The sequence below is a fragment of the Nansenia antarctica genome, assembly GCF_963989245.1.
Source record: "Nansenia antarctica genome assembly, chromosome: 8".
NCBI lineage: Eukaryota > Metazoa > Chordata > Actinopteri > Argentiniformes > Microstomatidae > Nansenia > Nansenia antarctica.
The window spans coordinates 1,814,714-1,823,877 of NC_137678.1; the positions used below are offsets into that span (position 1 = coordinate 1,814,714).

General features: G+C 47.3%; 1 pseudogene across 1 annotated transcript in view; it reads right to left on the reverse strand.

The window, feature by feature from the left end:
- The window catches only part of LOC308163565 (septin-5-like), a 9,570-nt pseudogene extending 3,668 nt beyond the window's left edge, over window positions 1–5,902 (reverse strand). The window contains exons 1-8 of the transcript in view: window positions 5,858–5,902; window positions 2,793–3,170; window positions 1,826–1,922; window positions 1,644–1,730; window positions 1,337–1,456; window positions 1,080–1,215; window positions 353–470; window positions 1–84 (exon numbers count right to left, since the gene is read on the reverse strand). The exon at window positions 1–84 is cut by the window's left edge and continues 18 nt beyond it. The product of the transcript in view is annotated as a septin-5-like (transcript). The remainder of the gene's footprint in view (window positions 85–352; window positions 471–1,079; window positions 1,216–1,336; window positions 1,457–1,643; window positions 1,731–1,825; window positions 1,923–2,792; window positions 3,171–5,857) is intronic.
- Between the last annotated feature and the right edge of the window lie 3,262 nt (window positions 5,903–9,164).

Consider the following 9,164-nt stretch of genomic DNA (forward strand, 5'->3'; position numbering starts at 1 on the left):
CAGTCTGAACTCCTCATCCTCGCTAGAGTCACACTCAGGGAACTGGTAGATATTGATCCCAAAATGCTCAATCTCCTCTCGGATCTGTACAGACACACGCACACACAGCAGCATAGGCGTAGACTAGCATTATAATGCAGATATAGAACAGCATAGCAAACGTATTAGCGATACGCTAAATGAGTATTAGCAAATAGCAAAATGGAGAGGAAGGTCAGCAAAGGGGTGGCTGATGTGTGTGTGAAGCGAGTGGCCAGGTGTGTGAGTGGCCAGGTGTGTGTGTGTGTTGGGTGACCAGACAGGTGTGTGTGTTTTGGGTGACCAGACAGGTGTGTGTAGTCGTCTTTGTTACCCTTTGTTTCATCTTGCGGACCTCGGTGGGCGTGAGGCTGTCAGCTTTGGCCAGAACAGGTACGATGTTGACTTTCTCATGTAGCGCTCTCATACACTCCACGTCCAACGGCCGGAGACTGAGGACCCACATACACACATACACACAAACATACAGTTGTGGGAGTGTGTGTAGTTTGGGCATGTGTGTAACGGTAACTGTGTGAAGTATAATAATAATAATAATAATATATTAGACTTATATGGCGCTTTTCTATACACTCAAAGACGCTTTACAAACTGAAAAGATCGAGTAGTAATAAAAAAGAAACAAAATAAATAAAAAGAAAAAAGTAGGTAGTGCTGGGGACACATGGGAAGGGGAGTATGAGTGTGTGTAGTTTGAGCGTGTGTGTAATGTAACTGTGTGAAGTAGGAGTGTGTGTAGTTTGAGCATGTGTGTAATGTAACTGTGTAATGGTAAATGGACTGCACTTATATAGCGCCTTTTTTGCTGCTCCAAAGCGCTTTACAACGGCCTCTCATTCACCCATTCACACACACATTCACACACCAATGGCAGCAAGCTGCCATGCAAGGCGCTGGCCCGCTCACTGGGAGCAATTTTGGGGTTCAGTGTCTTGCCCAAGGACATCTCTCCCATGTGGCCAGCCGGGGCTCGAACCGCTGATCTGCCAACCTTGTGATCATTAGACGTGTGAAGTAGGAGTGTGTGTCAGGCCTCTCACCCGTGGCCAAAGGGAGAGATGAAGTAGAGGCAGCAGTGGACTCGGTTGTCGTATAATGTTCTTCCTGTTAAACCCGCTCTCGTCTCTGAAGTACTGCTCAAACTGCTGGTCGATGTAGTCCTCTATCTCCTTCCAGCTACAGAGAAAGCAAGACCAGATCGAGAGCTATCACACCATGTGAAGAGCTAGGAGTTTGAGAAAAGGCAAAGTGATACTGTAGATACAAATCGTTATCATAATGTCACACACACACACACCTCTCTTTATTGTTGATGGCATCACCGAAGCCTGGCGTGTCAATGATGGTGAGTCAGAGTTTCACTCCCTTCTCCTCAATGCCAATGGTGTTTCTGGTGACACAGTCTGTGTGATGCGCTCTACACACACACACACACACACACACACACACACACACACAAAGTTACACTGTGAGATCACAGCATCCGCTCAATTTGAAGCAACTTCATACATCAACCTGTACAATCATGTTTACATGTCAATGCCGAACAAAGCACTGTGTGGTAGGTAACCCCTAACCCTATAGGAAGAATCTGTCAGTCTCACCCTCTGCATTCAGCACCTTCCTGTATTTGTAGAGGTCGGTGAGGAACAGACTGTTGATCAGAGTGGATTTACCCAGACCAGTCTCCCCTAGAGAGAGAAGGAGATCATTATAGTCGTAATGACAAATGAATAAACGACCAAGTGAAAGTTTGTACAGCGATAATGCTTAACAGATCTCTCACCTGCTACCATGAGTGTAAAGGCAAACCCCTTCTTTACTGACTTCCTGTGGACCTGGTTGGGCAGAGTGGCAAAGCCCACATACTCCTTATCCTGGTCCTGCAGGGGTTAAGGAATACAGTATGAGATGACACACACCCACCCAGCCAAGAACATCCACACACACACACACACACACACACACACACACACACACACACACACACACACACACACTCACACACCCCCAGCCCACATCATCCCCTCCTACACCCCACACCCACCCAGCCCAGAACATCCACACACACACACCCAGCCCAGAACATCCACACACACACACCCACCCAGCCCAGAACATCCACACCCACACACACACACACCCACACAGCCCAGAACATCCACACACACACACACACACACACACACACACACTCACACACCCCCAGCCGACATCATCCCCTCCTACACCCCACACCCACCCAGCCCAGAACATCCACACACACACACACCCAGCCCAGAACATCCACACACACACACACACCCAGCCCAGAACATCCACACACACACACACACACACCCACACAGCCCAGAACATCCACACACACACACACACCCACACAGCCCAGAACATCCACACACACACACACACACACCCAGCCCAGAACATACACACACACACACACACACAGACACACACACACACACACACTCACACACCCCCAGCCCACATCATCCCCTCCTACACCCCACACCCACCCAGCCCAGAACATCCACACACACACACACCCAGCCCAGAACATCCACACACACACACCCACACAGCCCAGAACATCCACACACACACACACCCACCCAGCCCAGAACATCCACACACACACACCCACCCATCCCAGAACATCCACACACACACCCACCCAGCCCAGAACATCCACACACACACACACACACCCCCAGCCCATATCATCCCCTCCCCACACCTCACACACCCACCTCAGCGGAGTCGTAGGGGTCAAAGCGACCCCAGGGGCAACGTGTTAAGGAGCGGCTGAGGGGGGAACCAGGGAGGGAGCCCTGGTACCTCCTATGCTGCAGGGGCTGAAACTCCGTCTCCAGAGGGGCACGGCTCGGCCTGGGAGGGACCATGGGCACACCGGAGCGGTCGCAGGGGGTGGGGCGGGGGAGCGAGATCGCCCCAGGGGCTTTATAGGGTTGCCCAGTCCCAACCGCGGTCCCGTCGAGCTCCGGGTCGGTAACGGGGGTCTGCCGGCCCACCGGTGGCGTGTGTTCTGGCTCTCCAGGCCGGGGAGAAGGCGGCAGGTCTCTCATGGCGTAGGCCAGCTCTGCATCCTCTGGGTCCTCTATGGACAACTGGGACAGCACAGGAGAGATGCTACTATGTCAATGAGAGCACTGGGGGGTCTGACTCTTTGGGTCTAATAGAAACACTTTCTAGGGGATTCATCACATAACAAATAGATCGTCACACCTGGGAGTTTCCACCATATTGGTTTCATGTAACCATGTGTAACCGTACTCATCATTTCATAACTGTACATATTCTATTTTTATCTACACTATCATGTCTTTGCACCATATCCCTATTTTCACTTATGGTTAGATGCTAAACTGCATTTCATTGTCTGGTACTTGTACTCTGCAATGACAATGAAGTTGAATCTAATCTAATCTAAATTTGGTCTTTGTACCCAAAGAGTGGGGGGGTACTGTATGGGTTTGTATTGCTTTGGCAGGGGTAAGCTGTGAAAGCCAATCCTGCCCAGACCATTAGACTGAGAAATACCAGAGCTCTTGCCAACTTATCAGTGTGTGTGTGTGTGTGTGTGTGTGTGTGTGTGTGTGTGTGTGTGTGTGTGTATGACTGTGAGATCTTGCTTGAATTTTGCATAATATTCTATATTGACAACTCCTCGTCTGAGAGCTTGGTAAAATCATCCCACTGTCCGTCCAATACAATTTCTGCCATATTCTCCACTGGTTATGAGCTCCTGGTTTCAAGATTCTGGTACAGAACCTACAACCTGTCTAACCCAGCCTCGACGGTGATATTTTAATCAAAATGAAATGTATGATTGATTAAATAAGTGACATATAGAAGGGCTAAGAAAAAAAAAATCACTACTCAAATCAACTACCTAGTTAGTGTAGAGTAGTGGGGATTACTCACCGAATCCATTGCATTGCAAAATGTTGGCTTGACTAGCGAGTTGTGTCATTGATTTTCAACGTTAGATTTATTTACATTTTTCAGAATAAAAGTCTGAACAATTTGATTGGTTGCCGACTTGTTCCCGGTTTCACCAGCTGCTGTCACAAATACGTTGGACCAGTGGTATACAGCAGGGGTGGGGAACCTTTTTCCTGTCAAGGGCCATTTACATTTTTAGAACATCCTTCAAGGGCCATTGTTACGGCCTGGCTCTGGACCATAACAAAAAGGGACACACACACCATGTATAATCAGAATAACAAGAATTTAATAGAACTAAGGTATGCCAAACTGAACAATAATCCAATGGGGTATGAGAATCAGTGTATCAGTAGTGTAAGTGAGTGAATGCAGGAAAGTATGGCGAGGAGGGTGTTGTACGGTGTAATATAGAATAATGGTGCTGGAGGAGAGAGAGAGAGCTTGTGGACTGGAACGCCTTTTAAGCTGTAACCAGGACACCCAGTCAGCTGTCCCGAGTCCTCCTGATTAGGCTCCAGCCACGGCCACCGGGTAGCCTACCTGCTTGGTTAGGAAACAAACAGACTGTCTTGGTTACCACAGATTTATTATTAATTAAATAATTAATTAAAACAAATTATTGAACACATATCGGACTTACCTAATGCGATGGCTGGAACTGTTTCTCTTCGGCGAGGCGTTTGGTGTCAGCTGGTAATGATGATGATGCTACTCGCAGCTGGTTTTGCAGGTTTGGGTCAGTCAGTCTTGAGCGGAACCGAGTCTTTGCAAGAGTCAGTTTTGAAAAGAACTGCTCACAGCAGTAGGTGGTCCCAAACACTGACGCAAACTTCAGTGCATGTCTCCTCAGAATGGGAAAATCCTCAGCACGTACATACAGTTTTTATTAATTGCCTCGTAGGCCGGATCAAACGGTCTCGCGGGCCTTATACGGCCCCGAGGCCGGAGGTTCCCCACCCCTGGTATACAGTGATGTAATGACGTGGCTCTCTAGCCCTTGGAAAAGCAAACCGGTTCTTAGAAGGTTTGCAAGTTGAACCAACTGCGAACCGGCACTAGCACCAGCCCAGAACTAGAACTAGGTTTGCGATGGTGGAAAAGAGGCCTGAGTGGTGTACACCACCACAACCATGTGTACAGCTCATGTAGCTGGTTTGATAGGTAGCTAGCCAACTAACCTACATTTGTGTGTAAGTTGGTAGTAGTGTACGTTGCTAGGTAAAGACATAAACCATTGTATGATGTGGCTCAGTAGGTAGAGCATGGTGATAACAACGCTTAGGTTGTGCGTTCGATTCCCACTGGGAACACACTGAAAGAAAATGTATGCACTCACTGCAATGTAAGTCACTTTGGATAAAAGCGTCAGATAAGAAAGATGGAAAGATGATCATAGATCTGTTCCTTAGAACATTACCTCATCAGAGTCATGAGGGTTGAAGCTTCCACAGTGACACAACATGGGTCGTGGAGGACGACGGTACGAAGTCTCAGAGGTGTTGGAGGTGGAAGCGGTCGTCTGGTGGTCAGGGAGGGAGGAGGAGAAGCCAACATGTCTGGATGCTAACTGTACGCCCCTGTCCCCTGCTATCGTCCCAGGGGCTTTAAGGGGTTGCCCAGTCCCAGCCGCGGTAACGGGGGTCTGCCGGCCCACTGTTGTGGGTGGGGGGTTGGAGATGTACATCTAACATACACACAAAAACAAACAAACAATCAATCAATCTACTATACATATTAGACTATTATAAAAACATTTGTGTAGCCAAAGGTCCTACCTCATTGTCTGAACAGGGTGCAAATAAGAAAGATGGAAAGATGATCATAGATCTGTTCCTTAGAACATTACCTCATCAGAGTCATAAGGGTCGAGGCTTCCCCTGGGACACGACATGGGTCGTGGAGGACGGTACGAAGTCTCAGAGGTGTTGGAGGTGGAAGCGGTCTGGTGGTCAGGGAGGGAGGAGAAGCCAACATGTCTGGATGCTAACCGTACGCCCCTGTCCCCTGCTAAACTTGAACTGTACCCAGGGGGTCCCCAAAGGAAACTGTCCAGACCAAGGACACTTCTACCTCCATCTGAGTGCAGTGCAGGTAAGGTGGCAGAGGAGAGAGGGATAGATAGATCGTCACATCAAATGTTCACACATCAACCACATGAAGAGAAGGAAGTAAGACGTCATTCAATACTACTTAAATTAACCTCCAGGGGTCGACAGAGACTGTCAGATTTCATACACCTGTGACTGTGTTCATGATGCGTTCTCGTTCAAGCAATTCAGAGAGCAGAAAAGGCTTGGGTAATGTTTTTAATAGGGTGCCATTTGGACTTCATAACTTCTGAAAAATAAATTGTTGATTTACCTATATTTTAATGTTCTATTATATAAAGGACATATCTAACTTGCTGAAAAACATAGTGGTCGAGCTCAGGCACCTAAATTGTATTTTATTTAGAATACACTCTGTTAGTTGAATAGGGCTAACAGAGTGGACACTAACAGGGTGGACATTTTGAGTTAAAGTTAGCCGTTAGCCTGCCTGTGTTAGCATAATGCCTAGCATGCCTGGCATACTTGATGAGGAATGTAATTTGCACTAAACACTTTTTTGAAATTATTCAATTTGATTGAGCCTCCTTCAAAGGCTGCGCCAACTGGGTGTTGAGGGCACCGCCCTGGACTGGCTCACCTCCTACCTCACCAACAGACAACAGTTCATCTCCCTATCCGGTCACACCTCCTCCTCCTCCTCTGTCACACAGGGGGTCCCACAAGGCTCAGTCCTCGGCCCCCTGCTCTTCCTCTGCTACACACTCCCCCTCGGTCACATCATCCGCCAATTCAACCTGGACTTCCACTGCTACGCCGACGACACCCAGATTTACATCAGCACAAACTCCACCCAGAACCCACCCCTCACTCACATCGAAAACTGCATTTCAGCAATAAAAACCTGGCTCACACACAACTTCCTCAAACTCAACAGTGAAAAGACCGAAGTCATCCTCATCGGCACCAAATCCATCCTCAATAAAACCGGACCCATCACACTCACCATTGACGACACTACCATCACCCCCTCCCCCCTGGCTCGCAACCTCGGCTTCATTCTGGACCCCACCCTCTCATTCGATCCCCATGTCAGTTCTATTGTCAAGACATCCTACTTCCACCTCCGAAACATTGCAAAAATCAGACACTGCCTCTCCCCCCCCGCTGCTGAATCCCTCATCCACGCCTTCATCTCCTCCCGCCTTGACTACTGCAACTCCCTACTCACCGGCATCACCTCCCTCTCCCTCCATAGACTCCAGATGGTCCAAAACTCTGCTGCACGCCTCCTCTCAAACACCCGCTCCCGTGACCACATCACTCCTGTCCTCCACTCTCTCCACTGGCTCCCCATCAAAGAACGGATCCAATTCAAAATCCTCATCCTCACATACAGAGCCCTCCATAGCCTGGCCTCCCCTTACCTGACTGACCTCCTTCTCCCCCACCGCCCTACCCGTACCCTCCGATCCTCATCCATTGTTCCCCTCACTGTCCCACCCTCAAAACTCAAAGGCTTCGGTCACCGTGCCTTTTCACGAGCTGCACCCCGCCTCTGGAACTCTCTCCCTCAACCACTCAGAGACTCACCCTCACTCCTCACTTTTAAATTCCACCTCAAAACCTACCTGTTCTCCCATGCCTACAGCCTCCCCTACCCCTAGCCATCTCCCCCATCCCGCCCCCCCCCCCCCCCTGATATGCATACAGCCTCCCCTACCCCTGGCTTTGGTCAAATAGCTCAAAAAGTCCCTGACCAAAAATGCTATGAATTTGCATGCCACAACTATGCCACATTGACAGAAGAATTTTTGGGCCGCTACCCACACGTTTAGCTGTGTTGCTCATTCCACGAATGCATGATCCTTACAAGACAACTTGTACCTCGTTGTAAAGGTGACTAATCAGGCTTTGCAACCATATAAAATACAATACCAGTTGGTATTATTAAAGGGGAGGAAGAATCGACTGAAATAACGTTTCCAAACTTTTTTTGAGGAGTTTATATCTTGTCATGACAGAAATCAACGTGATAATGACGTCTGTCTGCTGCGTGGCACCACGTGATGTCTGATTAACACGTGACGTCTGCTGCGTGGCACCACGTGACGTCTGATTGACACACCTGCACGTGCTTCGCTGATTGATCACCGTGGAGGATCACTGTTTAATTCTTCTTTATTTAACTTATCTTTGGAAGGTAAATATAATAATAATGATGATGATCTAATTTGGCTGAACGTAGACAAGTCTAAATGAGCAACCTGTGTATGAATAGACAGCTTAGTAAGTGTTCTACAAGCTGTAACTGTCGTACAAGTTTGATAGACACATGCGCCATAGCAGCGCTAGTTAGCTCGCTAGGCTAGCTCAAGTGTGAGAACAGCGACTTAAAAACCACTGCAAAAATTAAATACACGACTTTAGTTTGTTATTTACTTCTCTCTCGTGAATAATCGACTTCGCTAACTGCATTGCATCCATAGAAGACACTATTGGCCAGCAACATTAAATAGATAACTTTCTTTTCCAACTTGAACTTGCTTTGCAGATTTAAGATTTGAAAAAGGACTCAGTGAAGACACGTGGCTTTCATTTTGTCACTATAACATTTCGTGAGCTTAGAATGATAAGGTTCTATCTCCGTTTAGAATGATAAGGTTCTATCTCCGTTTAGAATTATATAGGTTCTATCTCCGTTTAGAATGATAAGGTTCTATCTCCGTTTAGAATGAGAAGGTTCTATCTCCGTTTAGAATGATAAGGTTCTATCTCCGTTTAGAATGATAAGGTTCTATCTCCGTTTAGAATTATAAGGTTCTATCTCCGTTTAGAATGAGAAGGTTCTATCTCCGTTTAGAATGAGAAGGTTATATCTCCGTTTAGAATGAGAAGGTTCTATCTCCGTTTAGAATGATAAGGTTCTATCTCCGTTTAGAATGATAAGGTTCTATCTCCGTTTAGAATGATAAGGTTCTATCTCCGTTTAGGGCAGTTCAGAGATATTGAGCGTCAACGTTTTTACATTCCATTATGTTTTGTGAGATGGAACCTTTGTATTTTATGAATTACTAACTCAAAAATGTCAACATTTTAAAAATA